This window comes from Hyperolius riggenbachi, chromosome 4 (assembly GCF_040937935.1).
Source record: "Hyperolius riggenbachi isolate aHypRig1 chromosome 4, aHypRig1.pri, whole genome shotgun sequence".
In the NCBI taxonomy this organism is placed as follows: Eukaryota; Metazoa; Chordata; class Amphibia; order Anura; family Hyperoliidae; genus Hyperolius; species Hyperolius riggenbachi.
The window spans coordinates 502,270,025-502,286,666 of record NC_090649.1 but is presented as its reverse complement, the minus strand read 5'-3'; the positions used below and the strand labels follow the sequence as shown (position 1 = coordinate 502,286,666).

The following is a 16,642-nucleotide window of genomic DNA, read 5'->3' as shown; positions in this document are numbered from 1 at the left end:
AGACTCCGGTCACACGGTACAGCTGAGGTGACTTCTCTCCATCATCCGCACAAGCCTGGCGGAGGACAGACTCCGGTCACACGGTACAGCTGGGGTGACGTCTCTCCATCATCCGCACAAGCCTGGCGGAGGACAGACTCCGGTCACACGGTACAACTGGGGTGATGTCTCTCCATCATTCGCACAAGCCTGGCAGTGGACAGACTCCAGTCACACGGTACAGCTGGGGTGACGTCTCTCCATCATCCTCACAAGCCTGGCGGAGGACAGACTCCGGTCACACGGTACAACTGGGGTGACGTCTCTCCATCATTCGCACAAGCCTGGCGGAGGACAGACTCAGGTCACACGGTACAGCTGGGGTGACGTCTCTCCATCATCCCCACAAGCCTGGCGGAGGACAGACTCCGGTCACACGGTACAGCTGAGGTGACTTCTCTCCATCATCCGCACAAGCCTGGCGGAGGACAGACTCCGGTCACACGGTACAACTGGGGTGACGTCTCTCCATCATCCGCACAAGCCTGGCGGAGGACAGACTCAGGTCACACGGTACAGCTGAGGTGACGTCTCTCTATCATCCGCACAAGCCTGGCGGAGGACAGACTCCGGTCACACAGTACAGCTGGGGTGACGTCTCTCCATCATCCGCACAAGCCTGGCGGAGGACAGACTCCGGTCACACGGTACAGCTAGGGTGACGTCTCTCCATCATCCCCACAAGCCTGGCGGAGGACAGACTCCGGTCACACGGTACAGCTGGGGTGACGTCTCTATCATCCGCACAAGCCTGGCGGAGGACAGATTCCAGTCACACGGTACAGCTGGGGTGACGTCTCTCCATCATCTGCACAAGCCTGGCGGAGGACAGACTCCGGTCACACAGTACAGCTGGGGTGACGTCTCTATCATCCGCACAAGCCTGGCGGAGGGCAGACTCCGGTCACACGGTACAACTGGGGTGACGTCTCTGTCTCCATCATCCCCACAAGCCTGGCGGAGGACAGACTCCGGTCACACGGTACAGCTGGGGTGACGTCTCTCTATCATCCCCACAAGCCTGGCGGAGGACAGACTCCAGTCACACGGTACAGCTGGGGTGACGTCTCTCCATCATCCCCACAAGCCTGGCGGAGGACAGACTCCGGTCACACGGTACAGCTGGGGTGACGTCTCTCCATCATCCGCACAAGCCTGGCGGAGGACAGACTCCGGTCACACAGTACAGCTGGGGTGACGTCTCTATCATCCGCACAAGCCTGGCGGAGGACAGACTCCGGTCACACGGTACAACTGGGGTGACGTCTCTGTCTCCATCATCCCCACAAGCCTGGCGGAGGACAGACTCCGGTCACACGGTACAGCTGGGGTGACGTCTTTCCATCATCCGCACAAGCCTGGCGGAGGACAGACTCCGGTCACACGGTACAACTGGGGTGACGTCTCTCCATCATCCGCACAAGCCTGGCGGAGGACAGACTCCGGTCACACAGTACAGCTGGGGTGACGTCTCTATCATCCGCACAAGCCTGGCGGAGGACAGACTCCGGTCACACAGTACAGCTGGGGTGACGTCTCTATCATCCGCACAAGCCTGGCGGAGGACAGACTCCGGTCACACAGTACAGCTGGGGTGACGTCTCTATCATCCGCACAAGCCTGGCGGAGGACAGACTCCGGTCACACAGTACAGCTGGGGTGACGTCTCTATCATCCGCACAAGCCTGGCGGAGGACAGACTCCGGTCACACGGGGACACAGAGTAAATAAGCGGGATATTAAGCTATGAAATGCCTCTTGCATTCCCAGGATTAATATTTAACAAAGTGAATGAAGCAAATGACAGAAATAGCCGTGGATTATAAGTGGCGAGTGTGTCTGTATATAGAAGCTTCCTATGGAATGTCACCATTCGCTGTCATCACACAGCGGCTCTGCCAGATCTGCTGCCTTTGTCTGCATTGGGCGCTGTGACTTTGTTATGATTTCTCCCTCCCCATAGACTTCCGGCTGCATTGTTACTCTATAAGTCCATTAGCACCAGCAGAGGTAACTGGAGCATGCAGCATTCCACACAGGCAGGGGGCTGGAGGCAGGGGGAAGGAGGCAAGAGACAGCAGGTGGGGGCAGGAGGCCAGAGGCAGGGGGAAGGAGGCAAGAGACAGCAGGCGGGGGCCGGAGGCAGGGGGAAGGAGGCAAGAGACAGCAGGCGGGGGCCGGAGGCCAGAGGCAGGGGGAAGGAGGCAAGAGACAGTAGGCGGGGGCCGGAGGCAGGGGGAAGGAGGCAAGAGACAGCAGGCGTGGGCAGGAGGCAGGGGGCAAGAGGCGGGGGCAGGAGGCCAGAGGCAGGGAGCAAGAGGCGGGGGCTGGAGGCCAGAGGCAGGGGGCAAGAGGCCAGAGGCAGGGGGAAGGAGGCCAGAGGCACGGGGAAGGAGGCCAGAGGCAGGGGGAAGGAGGCAAGAGACAGCAGGCGGGGGCCGGAGGCAAGAGGCGGGGGCAGGAGGCCAGAGGCAGGGGGCAAGAGGCGGGGCAGGAGGCCAGAGGCAGGGGGAAGGAGGCAAGATACAGCAGGCGGGGGCCGGAGGCAGGGGGCAAGAGGCGGGGGCAGGAGGCCAGAGGCAGGGGGCAGGAGGCCAGAGGCAGGGGGAAGGAGGCAAGAGACAGCAGGCGGGGGCCGGAGGCAGGGGGCAAGAGGCGGGGGCAGGAGGCCAGAGGCAGGAGGAAGGAGGCAAGAGACAGCAGGCGGGGGGGCAGGAGGCAGGGGGCAAGAGGCAGGGGAAGGGGGGGGGGCTGTACTCCACTACATGTTGGTCACACACACTGCACCACTCCACACAGGCAGGAGGCAGGGCTGGCTGTACACCACTACCTGCTAGCCACAAACACTGCACCACTCCACACAGGCAGGAGGCAGGAGGCAGGGCTGGCTGTACACCACTACCTGCTAGTCACACACACTGCACCACTCCACACAGGCAGGGAGCAGGGATGGCTGTACACCACTACCTGCTAGTCACACACACTGCACCACTCCACACAGGCAGGAGGCAGGAGGCAGGGCTGGCTGTACACCACTACCTGCTGGTCACACACACTGCACCACTCCACACAGGCAGGGGGCAGGAGGCAGGGCTGGCTGTACACCACTACCTGCTGGTCACACACACTGCACCACTCCACACAGGCAGGGGGCAGGAGGCAGGGCTGGCTGTACACCACTACCTGCTAGCCACAAACACTGCACCATTCCACACAGGCAGGAGGCAGGGCTGGCTGTACACCACTACCTGCTGGTCACACACACTGCACCACTCCACACAGGCAGGGGGCAGGAGGCAGGGCTGGCTGTACACCACTACCTGCTGGTCACACACACTGCACCACTCCACACAGGCAGGAGGCAGGGCTGGCTGTACACCACTACCTGCTGGTCACACACACTGCACCACTCCACACAGGCAGGAGGCAGGGCTGGCTGTACACCACTACCTGCTGGTCACACACACTGCACCACTCCACACAGGCAGGAGGCAGGAGGCAGGGCTGGCTGTACACCACTACCTGCTGGTCACACACACTGCACCACTCCACACAGGCAGGAGGCAGGAGGCAGGGCTGGCTGTACACCACTACCTGCTGGTCACACACACTGCACCACTCCACACAGGCAGGGGGCAGGAGGCAGGGCTGGCTGTACACCACTACCTGCTGGTCACACACACTGCACCACTCCACACAGGCAGGAGGCAGGGCTGGCTGTACACCACTACCTGCTGGTCACACACACTGCACCACTCCACACAGGCAGGAGGCAGGGCTGGCTGTACACCACTACCTGCTAGTCACACACACTGCACCACTCCACACAGGCAGGGGGCAGGAGGCAGGGCTGGCTGTACACCACTACCTGCTGGTCACACACACTGCACCACTCCACACAGGCAGGAGGCAGGGCTGGCTGTACACCACTACCTGCTGGTCACACACACTGCACCACTCCACACAGGCAGGAGGCAGGAGGCAGGGCTGGCTGTACACCACTACCTGCTGGTCACACACACTGCACCACTCCACACAGGCAGGAGGCAGGGGGCAGGGCTGGCTGTACACCACTACCTGGTGGTCACACACACTGCACCACTCCACACAGGCAGGGGGCAGGAGGCAAGCGGCAGGGCTGGCTGTACACCACTACCTGCTGGTCACACACACTGCACCACTCCACACAGGCAGGAGGCAGGGCTGGCTGTACACCACTACCTGCTGGTCACACACACTGCACCACTCCACACAGGAAGGGGGCAGGAGGCAGGACTGGCTGTACACCACTACATGCTGGTCACACACACTGCACCACTCCACACAGGCAGGGGGCAGGAGGCAGGGCTGGCTGTACACCACTACCTGCTGGTCACACACACTGCACCACTCCACACAGGCAGGAGGCAGGAGGCAGGGCTGGCTGTACACCACTACCTGCTGGTCACACACACTGCACCACTCCACACAGGCAGGAGGCAGGAGGCAGGGCTGGCTGTACACCACTACCTGCTGGTCACACACACTGCACCACTCCACACAGGCAGGAGGCAGGGCTGGCTGTACACCACTACCTGCTGGTCACACACACTGCACCACTCCACACAGGCAGGAGGCAGGAGGCAGGGCTGGCTGTACACCACTACCTGCTAGCCACAAACACTGCACCACTCCACACAGGCAGGAGGCAGGGCTGGCTGTACACCACTACCTGCTGGTCACACACACTGCACCACTCCACACAGGCAGGAGGCAGGGGGCAGGGCTGGCTGTACACCACTACCTGGTGGTCACACACACTGCACCACTCCACACAGGCAGGGGGCAGGAGGCAAGCGGCAGGGCTGGCTGTACACCACTACCTGCTGGTCACACACACTGCACCACTCCACACAGGCAGGAGGCAGGGCTGGCTGTACACCACTACCTGCTGGTCACACACACTGCACCACTCCACACAGGAAGGGGGCAGGAGGCAGGACTGGCTGTACACCACTACATGCTGGTCACACACACTGCACCACTCCACACAGGCAGGAGGCAGGGCTGGCTGTACACCACTACCTGCTGGTCACACACACTGCACCACTCCACACAGGCAGGAGGCAGGGGGCAGGAGGCAGGGCTGGCTGTACACCACTACCTGCTGGTCACACACACTGCACCACTCCACACAGGCAGGGGGCAGGAGGCAGGGCTGGCTGTACACCACTAAACAGTTTCCATTGCATGCTGGTTATGCGGAGCGATCAGAGAATCGGCAGCACAGTCACATCTGCCCGCTGTCTCCGTACACACGGCAGGAGGCAGGCGGCAGGGCTGGCTGTACACCACTACCTGCTGGTCACACACACTGCACCACTCCACACAGGCAGGAGGCAGGGCTGGCTGTACACCACTACCTGCTGGTCACACACACTGCACCACTCCACACAGGCAGGAGGCAGGGCTGGCTGTACACCACTACCTGCTGGTCACACACACTGCACCACTCCACACAGGCAGGGGGCAGGAGGCAGGGCTGGCTGTACACCACTACCTGCTGGTCACACACACTGCACCACTCCACACAGGCAGGAGGCAGGAGGCAGGGCTGGCTGTACACCACTACCTGCTGGTCACACACACTGCACCACTCCACACAGGCAGGAGGCAGGCGGCAGGGCTGGCTGTACACTAGTGTTGGGCGAACATCTAGATGTTCGGGTTCGGGCCGAACAGGCCGAACATGGCCGCGATGTTCGGGTGTTCGACCCGAACTCCGAACATAATGGAAGTCAATGGGGACCCGAACTTTTGTGGTTTGTAAAGCCTCCTTGCATGCTACATACCCCAAATTTACAGGGTATGTGCACCTTGGGAGTGGGTACAAGAGGAAAAAAAAATTAGCAAAAAGAGCTTATAGTTTTTGAGAAAATCGATTTTAAAGTTTCAAAGGGAAAACTGTCTTTTAAATGCGGGAAATGTCTGTTTTCTTTGCACAGGTAACATGTTTTTTGTCGGCATGCAGTCATAAATGTAATACATATAAGAGGTTCCAGGAAAAGGGACCGGTAACGCTAACCCAGCAGCAGCACACGTGATGGAACAGGAGGAGGGTGGCGCAGGAGGAGAAGAAGGCCACGCTTTGTGAGACACAACAACCCCGGCCTTGCATGAGGGCAAGAAGCGTGCGGATAGCAGGCTTTGTACCGCCATGCAGTCATAAATGTAATAAAGATAAGTGGTTCAATAAACAGGGACCACGCGGCAACGCTAACCCAGCAGCAGCAGACGTGATGGAACAGGAGCAGGCGCAGGAGGAGAAGGCCACGCTTTGTGAGACACAACAACCCAGGCCTTGCATGAGGGCAAGAAGCGTGCGGATAGCATGCTTTGTACCGCCATGCAGTCATAAATGTAATAAAGATAAGTGGTTCAATAAACAGGGACCACGCGGCAACGCTAACCCAGCAGCAGCAGACGTGATGGAACAGGAGGAGGCGCAGGAGGAGAAGGCCACGCTTTGTGAGACACAACAACCCCGGCCTTGCATGAGGGCAAGAAGCGTGCGGATAGCATGCTTTGTACCGCCATGCAGTCATAAATGTAATAAAGATAAGTGGTTCAATAAACAGGGACCACGCGGCAACGCTAACCCAGCAGCAGCAGACGTGATGGAACAGGAGCAGGCGCAGGAGGAGAAGGCCACGCTTTGTGAGACACAACAACCCAGGCCTTGCATGAGGGCAAGAAGCGTGCGGATAGCATGCTTTGTACCGCCATGCAGTCATAAATGTAATAAAGATAAGTGGTTCAATAAACAGGGACCACGCGGCAACGCTAACCCAGCAGCAGCAGACGTGATGGAACAGGAGCAGGCGCAGGAGGAGAAGGCCACGCTTTGTGAGACACAACAACCCAGGCCTTGCATGTGGACAAAAAGCGTGCGGATATAGCAGCAATGCTTTTTGCCGCCATGCAGTCATAAATGTAATACAGATGAGAGGTTCAATAAACAGGGCCCGGAAACGCAACACCATCCCAGATGTTCATTGGTCATGTTACTTGGTTGGGGTCCTGGAGTGTTGCGTAGTCATTTCCAATCCAGGATTGATTCATTTTAATTTGAGTCAGACGGTCTGCATTTTCTGTAGAGAGGCGGATACGCCGATCTGTGACGATGCCTCCGGCAGCACTGAAACAGCGTTCCGACATAACGCTGGCTGCCGGGCAAGCCAGCACCTCTATTGCGTACATTGCCAGTTCGTGCCAGGTGTCTAGCTTCGATACCCAATAGTTGAAGGGTGCAGATGGATGGTTCGACACAGCTACGCCATCTGACATGTAGTCCTTGACCATCTTCTCCAGGCGATCGGTGTTGGAGGTGGATCTGCACGCTTGCTGTTCAGTGGGCTGCGGCTGCATGGGTGTCAGAAAATTTTCCCACTCCAAGGACACTGCCGATACCATTCCCTTTTGGGTACTAGCTGCGGCTTGCGTTGTTTGCTGCCCTCCTGGTCGTCCTGGGTTTGCGGAAGTCAGTCTGTCTGCGTACAACTGGCTAGAGGAGGGGGAGGATGTCAATCTCCTCTCTAAAGTCTCCACAAGGGCCTGCTGGTATTCTTCCATTTTGACCTGTCTGACTCTTTCTTCAAGCAGTTTTGGAACATTGTGTTTGTACCGTGGATCCAGAAGGGTATAAACCCAGTAATTGGTGTTGTCCAGAATGCGCACAATGCGTGGGTCACGTTCAATGCAGTCTAGCATGAATTGAGCCATGTGTGCCAGAGTCCTACCAGAATCCTCATCATCCTCTTGTGAGCGTTGTGATAGTTGTTGTGATGCATCATAGTCGTCACCTTCCTCCTGGTCTGCTTCTGCTGACCATTCGCGTTGAATTGTGGAAGTCCAACGTGCACCGCTCTGGCCCTCGTCAGTGGTGGCATGAAATTCCTGCTCCAACTCCAGCTGTTCCTCCTCCTCTTCTTCGTCATAGCTGCTGGGGCCAGCGTTCCCTGAGGCGGATGGCCTGATGTTGGTACCATCACGCTGATCGTTTTCTCCTTCAGATTCCCCCAGTTGCATCATGACAGCTGTTTCCTTGATTTTTAACATTGACCTCTTTAGTAAACACAGCAGTGGTATGGTAATGCTGACTGAAGAGTTGTCACTGCTCACAAGCAACGTGGATTGCTCAAAATTTTGGAGGACTTGGCAGAGGTCCAACATGTTGGCCCAATCGGATCCACAGAAGCTTGGCAGCTGGCCGGATGCGCCTCGGTACTGCGCCGTCATGTACTGGACCACTGCACTCTTCTGCTCGCAAAAGCGGGCTAGCATGTGCAGCGTAGAATTCCAGCGCGTAGGGACATCACACAGCAAGCGATGGTGGGGGAGATTGAAGCGCTCCTGCATCTTGGCGAGTGCCCCCGAAGCAGTACTGGAATTTCTACAATGTTTGGACACTCGACGCACCTTCAACAGCAGATCGGGCACGCCTGGGTATGTCCTCAGGAACCGCTGAACTACTAGGTTCATCACGTGCGCCAGGCAAGGGATGTGTGTCAGCTTAGCCAACCTTAAAGCGCGAATGAGATTACTCCCATTATCACACACAACCATGCCCGGTTTCAGGTCCAGCGGTGCCAGCCACAAATCCGTCTGTTCCTTTATTCCCCTCCAAATTTCCTCCCCTGTGTGCTGCTTATCCCCAAGGCAGATTAGCTTCAGCAACGCTTGCTGACGCATGCCAACAGCTGTGCTGCACTGCTTCCACGATCCTACTGCTGCTGGGTTAGCGTTTCCGGATGAGGTACAGCTTTGAGATGCGTTGGAGGAGAAGGAGTCAGAGAGGTAGGTGCTGCTGTTATCCAGTGGGAGGGACGGCGGTGCAGCTGTTTGTGGCGTGGGCAACACCCGTGCCGTAGCAGGTGAGGAATCGCTGCCAGGCTCCACAAGGTTCACCCAGTGCGCGGTAAGGGAGATGTATCGACCCTGGCCGAACGCACTCGTCCAGGTGTCAGTGGTGAGGTGAACCTTGCAGGCAACGGCATTCTTCAAGCTTCGGGTTATTTTGCTGACCACGTGCTCATGCAACTCAGGCACTGCAGAGCGCGCAAAGTGGTAGCGGCTGGGAACCACGTAACGTGGGATGGCCACTGACATCATGCCCTTGAAGCTGTTTGTCTCCACCAATCGATATGGCAGCATTTCGCAGGCCAGAAGCTTGGCTATGCTGGCTGTTACTGCCACGGCCCGGGGGTCATTTGCTGGCAATTTCCTCTTGCGCTCAAACATCTCCGACACAGACAACTGAACCGTAGCGCTGCACACGGAAGGGCTGTTGGTTGTTGTGTTTGATGAACACTGGGAGACCTCAAGAGCACTACTCCGGAAAGTGACAGTGTCAGCGTCGTCTGATGTTTGTGAATGTTGTGAACCACGCAATGGCTGGGCTACTGCTGCTGCTGAGGCGGGTCTGGTGGTGAGTCTGGTGAACCCAAGGGAGGCAGTGTTGTTTCTGGTACCCTGTCCTGACGCGTTTGCCCAAAGAGTGGGATGTTTGGATAGCATGTGACGGCTCATGCTGGTGGTGGAGAGGTTGTTAATATTTTTCCCCCTGCTCAGGCGGGTCTTGCACACCTTGCAAATCGCCATGGTAACATCCTCAGTGCAGTCTTCAAAGAAAGCCCAGACTTTGGAGCACCTGCCTCCTTGCTGGCGATTTCTGTTTGCTCCTCTTTTGCCTCTCACTTGAACTTCCACGCTTGTGGTGCCTGAAATTGCGCGCCGCCTACCTTGTGGCACAAGGCGAACTCGTGCAGCAGTGTGTTCTTCAACAGACTCATCTGTGCTGCTGCTACGACGGCGATGTTCTCGTTCACAAACAAAATCTGGGTCTCTGTCCACATTGTCCATACCCTCCTCTTCCATCTCCTCAAACTCGTCATATGTCATTGTGGGCCACCGCCGTGGAGTAGAGCTCCCCACAACAACCTCTGCGCAGCACACTCCAACGTCGTCTTCCAGATCTTGTCGGCCGACCTCCTGCAATTGCAACCCCTCCTGCCCAAATTGCTCTGGGATTTGGGTTTCCGAGTCCTCTTCGGACTCGCCTTGTATTTCAGTGCGCGGTGCATTTCCCACAGTTAACGGTTGTGAATCCAGGCACAACATTTCTGGCTGTTCCTCCATTGACCTTTGAAAGGTGGAAGTTTGTTGGGCTGGGAATAGCTCCTGCGAATACCCCATTGTGTCCTGAGGTAATTCATCGGACTGGTTATCTGGCAGTTGTGTGCGTGGTGTCGCTGCCGGTTGTGTCAGCTTTGTGCCCACTGGCTCCTTGTAACTGGCTGAGGACTCGGACCTCGTGCGTGATGTGCTGGTGCTGCTTAACCCACTGCTGGACGCTTGAGAGGTCATCCAAGTAATTATCTGGTCCTGTTCTTTTGGATTTGTGAGGGTTGTTGTCCTGGACAACATGGGCGGTATTGAGTGGGTTTTCTTGGGTGCTCCCCTGTGGCCTGTACGTGAACCGTCAGGGGAAACACCTCTTCCCTTGCCCCTCCCTCTTTCACCGGATTTCTTCCTCATTTCACTTATCCTTACAGTACACGCTGACTGGCAGCAGTACAGTGGCAGTACAGAAATGCTATACAGTACCACTATTCCCAGCAGCGACACAGAGCACAATGCTATACAGTGACGGGTGAGCGGTGTACCACTATTCCCAGCAGCGACACAGAGCACAATGCTATACAGTGACGGGTGAGCGGTGTACCACTATTCCCAGCAGCGACACAGAGCACAATGCTATACAGTGGCGAACGAGCGGTGTACCACTATTCCCAGCAGACACAGAACAGTACACAGAATGCTATATAGTGTGGCTGAACGAGCGGTGTACCACTATTCCCAGCAGACACAGAACAGTACACAGAATGCTATATAGTGTGGCTGAACGAGCGGTGTACTACTGTTCCCAGCAGACACAGAACAGTACACAGAATGCTATATAGTGTGGCTGAACGAGCGGTGTACTACTGTTCCCAGCAGACACAGAACAGTACACAGAATGCTATATAGTGTGGCTGAACGAGCGGTGTACTACTGTTCCCAGCAGACACAGAACAGTACACAGAATGCTATATAGTGTGGCTGAACGAGCGGTGTACCACTGTTCCCAGCAGACACAGAACAGTACACAGAATGCTATATAGTGTGGCTGAACGAGCGGTGTACCACTATTCCCAGCAGACACAGAACAGTACACAGAATGCTATATAGTGTGGCTGAACGAGCGGTGTACTACTGTTCCCAGCAGACACAGAACAGTACACAGAATGCTATATAGTGTGGCTGAACGAGCGGTGTACTACTGTTCCCAGCAGACACAGAACAGTACACAGAATGCTATATAGTGTGGCTGAACGAGCGGTGTACTACTGTTCCCAGCAGACACAGAACAGTACACAGAATGCTATATAGTGTGGCTGAACGAGCGGTGTACCACTGTTCCCAGCAGACACAGAACAGTACACAGAATGCTATATAGTGTGGCTGAACGAGCGGTGTACCACTGTTCCCAGCAGACACAGAACAGTACACAGAATGCTATATAGTGTGGCTGAACGAGCGGTGTACTACTGTTCCCAGCAGTGACACACAATGACTGGGGGGGACCCTGGCTAGCGTGGCTGGAGCGCGAACTACCCTGCCTGCCTACCCAAAGCTAAACCCACAGACAAATGGCGGAGATATGACGTGGTTCGGGTATTTATTTACCCGAACCACGTGACAGTTCGGCCAATCAGAGCGCGTTCGGGTCCGAACCACGTGACCCGTTCGGCCAATCACAGCGCTAGCCGAACGTTCGGGGAACGTTCGGCCATGCGCTCTTAGTTCGGCCATATGGCCGAACGGTTTGGCCGAGCACCGTCAGGTGTTCGGCCGAACTCGAACATCACCCGAACAGGGTGATGTTCTGCAGAACCCGAACAGTGGCGAACACTGTTCGCCCAACACTACTGTACACCACTACCTGCTAGCCACACACACTGCACCACTCCACACAGGCAGGAGGCAGGGGGCAGGGCTGGCTGTACACCACTACCTGCTGGTCACACACACTGCACCACTCCACACAGGCAGGAGGCAGGGGGCAGGGCTGGCTGTACACCACTACCTGCTAGCCACACACACTGCACCACTCCACACAGGCAGGGGGCAGGGCTGGCTGTACACCACTACCTGCTAGCCACACACACTGCACCACTCCACACAGGCAGGAGGCAGGGGGCAGGGCTGGCTGTACACCACTACCTGCTGGTCACACACACTGCACCACTCCACACAGGCAGGGGGCAGGAGGCAGGGCTGGCTGTACACCACTACCTGCTGGTCACACACACTGCACCACTCCACACAGGCAGGAGGCAGGGGGCAGGGCTGGCTGTACACCACTACCTGCTGGTCACACACACTGCACCACTCCACACAGGCAGGAGGCAGGCGGCAGGGCTGGCTGTACACCACTACCTGCTAGCCACACACACTGCACCACTCCACACAGGCAGGAGGCAGGGGGCAGGGCTGGCTGTACACCACTACCTGCTGGTCACACACACTGCACCACTCCACACAGGCAGGAGGCAGGGGGCAGGGCTGGCTGTACACCACTACCTGCTGGTCACACACACTGCACCACTCCACACAGGAAGGGGGCAGGAGGCAGGGCTGGCTGTACACCACTACCTGCTAGCCACACACACTGCACCACTCCACACAGGCAGGAGGCAGGGGGCAGGAGGCAGGGCTGGCTGTACACCACTACCTGCTGGTCACACACACTGCACCACTCCACACAGGAAGGGGGCAGGAGGCAGGGCTGGCTGTACACCACTACCTGCTAGCCACACACACTGCACCACTCCACACAGGCAGGAGGCAGGGGGCAGGAGGCAGGGCTGGCTGTACACCACTAAACAGTTTCCATTGCATGCTGGTTATGCGGAGCGATCAGAGAATCGGCAGCACGGCCACATCCGCCCGCCTTCTCCTCCATCGGAAGTGACGTGAAAGGGAGTTGGTGTAATGTGTAGCTGTATCACATCCCTTCGGCTCCCATTCACTACTGGAATCGGGTCCTTATTTTGCAGGCCCAGGTCTCCATAAGCTCCACCATTTCATGTTTGCAGCTATAATGGACGCCTTCATTTAGGCTCTGCATATAACTGGAGTTGAGGCTGGCCGTTCTTGCTGCTTACCTGGAACCGTATCGCTGTATCTGTATTTGCCTTGCTCTGATGCTAACATCCCTAGGACAGCATAGCCTACTTTCTGTAAGCAGGAGCAATGTTTAAAAATCCATCCAATTTTCCAGTTGGGTTAAAGAAAAAAAAAAAAAAAAACTACTGTGCTGCATAGACCACTTTAAATTGTACCTTCAATCCAGGATATCCTATTACACAAACCTGACCACTAGGGATTGCAATGCCTAGGAGAAGTCATGGAGAAGCATGTGATCAGTCTGATCAGCGGATAGATGTGTAAGGCTCTGATTTGCTGGCCATGATCATGTGCTAATGCCAGGAAGTCATCACAGCAAATCAGAACCTTACAAATCCATCAGCTGATCAAACTGACTGATCACATGCTTCCCCATGAGTTCTCCTAGGCACTGCCCTCCCTGCTGAGCACATGCTTCCCCGTGAGTTCTCCTAGGCACTGCCCTCCCTGCTGATCACATGCTTCCCCATGAGTTTTCCTAGGCACTGCCCTCCCTGCTGATCACATGCTTCCCCATGAGTTCTCCTATGCACTGCCCTCCCTGCTGATCACATGCCTCCCCATGAGTTCTCCTATGCACTGCCCTCCCTGCTCATCACATGCTTCCCCATGAGTTCTCCTGGGCACTGCCCTCCCTGCTGAGCACATGCTTCCCCATGAGTTCTCCTAGGCACTGCCCTCCCTGCTGATCACATACTTCCCCAAGAGTTCTCCTAGGCACTGCCCTCCCTGCTAATCACATGCTTCCCCATGAGTTCTCCTAGGCACTGCCCTCCCTGCTGATCACATGCTTCCCCATGAGTTCTCCTATGCACTGCCCTCCCTGCTGATCACATGCCTCCCCATGAGTTCTCCTAGGCACTGCCCTCACTGCTGATCACATGCTTCCCCATGAGTTCTCCTAGGCACTGCCCTCCCTGCTGATCACATGCTTCCCCATGAGTTGTCCTGGGCACTGCCCTCCCTGCTGAGCACATGCTTCCCCATGAGTTCTCCTATGCACTGCCCTCCCTGCTCATCACATGCTTCCCCATGAGTTCTCCTGGGCACTGCCCTCCCTGCTGAGCACATGCTTCCCCAAGAGTTCTCCTGGGCACTGCCCTCCCTGCTGATCACATGCTTCCCCATGAGTTATCCTAGGCACTGCCCTCCCTGCTGATCACACGCTTCCCCATGAGTTCTCCTAGGCACTGCCCTCCCTGCTGATCACATGCTTCCCCATGAGTTCTCCTAGGCACTGCCCTCCCTGCTCATCACATGCTTCCCCATGAGTTCTCCTAGGCACTGCCCTCCCTGCTCATCACATGCTTCCCCAAGAGTTCTCCTGGGCACTGCCCTCCCTGCTGATCACATGCTTCCCCATGAGTTATCCTAGGCACTGCCCTCCCTGCTGATCACACGCTTCCCCATGAGTTGTCCTGGGCACTGCCCTCCCTGCTGATCACATGCCTCCCCATGAGTTCTCCTAGGCACCGCCCTCCCTGCTGAGCACATGTTTCCCCATGAGTTCTCCTAGGCACTGCCCTCCCTGCTGATCACATGCTTCCCCATGAGTTCTCCTAGGCACTGCCCTCCCTGCTGATCACATGCTTCCCCATGAGTTCTCCTAGGCACTGCCCTCCCTGCTGATCACATGCTTCCCCATGAGTTCTCCTAGGCACTGCCCTCTCTGCTGATCACATGCTTCCCCATGAGTTCTCCTGGGCACTGCCCTCCCTGCTGATCACATGTTCCCCATGAGTTCTCCTGGGCACTGCCCTCCCTGCTGATCACATGCTTCCCCATGAGCTCTCCTGGGCACTGCCCTCCCTGCTGATCACATGTTCCCCATGAGTTCTCCTAGGCACTGCCCTCCCTGCTGAGCACATGCTTCCTCATGAGTTCTCCTAGGCACTGCCCTCCCTGCTGATCACATGTTTCCCCATGAGTTCTCCTATGCACTGCCCTCCCTGCTGATCACATGCTTCCCCATGAGTTCTCCTAGGCACTGCCCTTCCTGCTGATCACATGCTTCCCCATGAGTTCTCCTGGGCACTGCCCTCCCTGCTGATCACATGCTTCCCCATTAGTTCTCCTGGGCACTGCCCTCCCTGCTGATCACATGCTTCCCCATGAGTTCTCCTAGGCACTGCCCTCCTTGCTGATCACATGCTTCCCCATGAGTTCTCCTGGGCACTGCCCTCCCTGCTGATCACATGCTTCCCCATGAGTTCTCCTAGGCACTGCCCTCTCTGCTGAGCACATGCTTCCCCATGAGTTCTCCTAGGCACTGCCCTCCCTGCTGATCACATGCTTCCCCATGAGTTCTCCTAGGCACTGCCCTTCCTGCTGATCACATGCTTCCCCATGAGTTCTCCTAGGCACTGCCCTCCCTGCTGATCACATACTTCCCCATGAGTTCTCCTGGGCACTGCCCTCGCTGCTGATCACATGCTTCCCCATGAGTTCTCCTAGGCACTGCCCTCCCTGCTGATCACATGTTTCCCCATGAGTTCTCCTGGGCACCGCCCTCACTGCTGATCACATGCTTCCCCATGAGTCCTCCTAGGCACTGCCCTTCCTGCTGATCACATGCTTCCCCATGAGTTCTCCTAGGCACTGCCCTCCCTGCTGATCACATGCTTCCCCATGAGTTCTCCTGGGCACTGCCCTCCCTGCTGATCACGTGCTTCGCCATGAGTTCTCCTAGGCACTGCCCTCCCTGCTGAGCACATGCTTCCCCATGAGTTCTCCTAGGCACTGCCCTCACTGCTGATCACATGCTTCCCCATGAGTTCTCCTAGGCACTGCCCTCCCTGCTGAGCACATGCTTCCCCATGAGTTCTCCTGGGCACTGCCCTCCCTGCTGATCACATGTTCCCCATGAGTTCTCCTAGGCACTGCCCTCCCTGCTGATCACATGTTCCCCATGAGTTCTCCTAGGCACTGCCCTCCCTGCTGAGCACATGCTTCCCCATGAGTTCTCCTAGGCACTGCCCTCCCTGCTGATCACATGCTTCCCCATGAGTTCTCCTAGGCACTGCCCTCCCTGCTGATCACATACTTCCCCATGAGTTCTCCTAGGCACTGCCCTCCCTGCTGATCACATGCTTCCCCATGAGTTCTCCTAGGCACTGCCCTCCCTGCTGATCACATGCTTCCCCATGAGTTCTCCTATGCACTGCCCTCCCTGCTAATCACATGCTTCCCCATGAGTTCTCCTATGCACTGCCCTCCCTGCTAATCACATGCTTCCCCATGAGTTCTCCTAGGCACCGCCCTCCCTGCTGAGCACATGCTTCCCCATGAGTTCTCCTGGGCACCGCCCTCCCTGCTGATCACATGCTTCCCCATG

General features: G+C 56.9%; 1 protein-coding gene across 2 annotated transcripts in view; it reads right to left on the bottom strand.

Moving 5' to 3' along the window:
* The window catches only part of ACYP2 (acylphosphatase 2), a 301,455-nt gene that overhangs the window by 17,459 nt on the left and 267,354 nt on the right, over window positions 1–16,642 (bottom strand). The window lies entirely within an intron of this gene.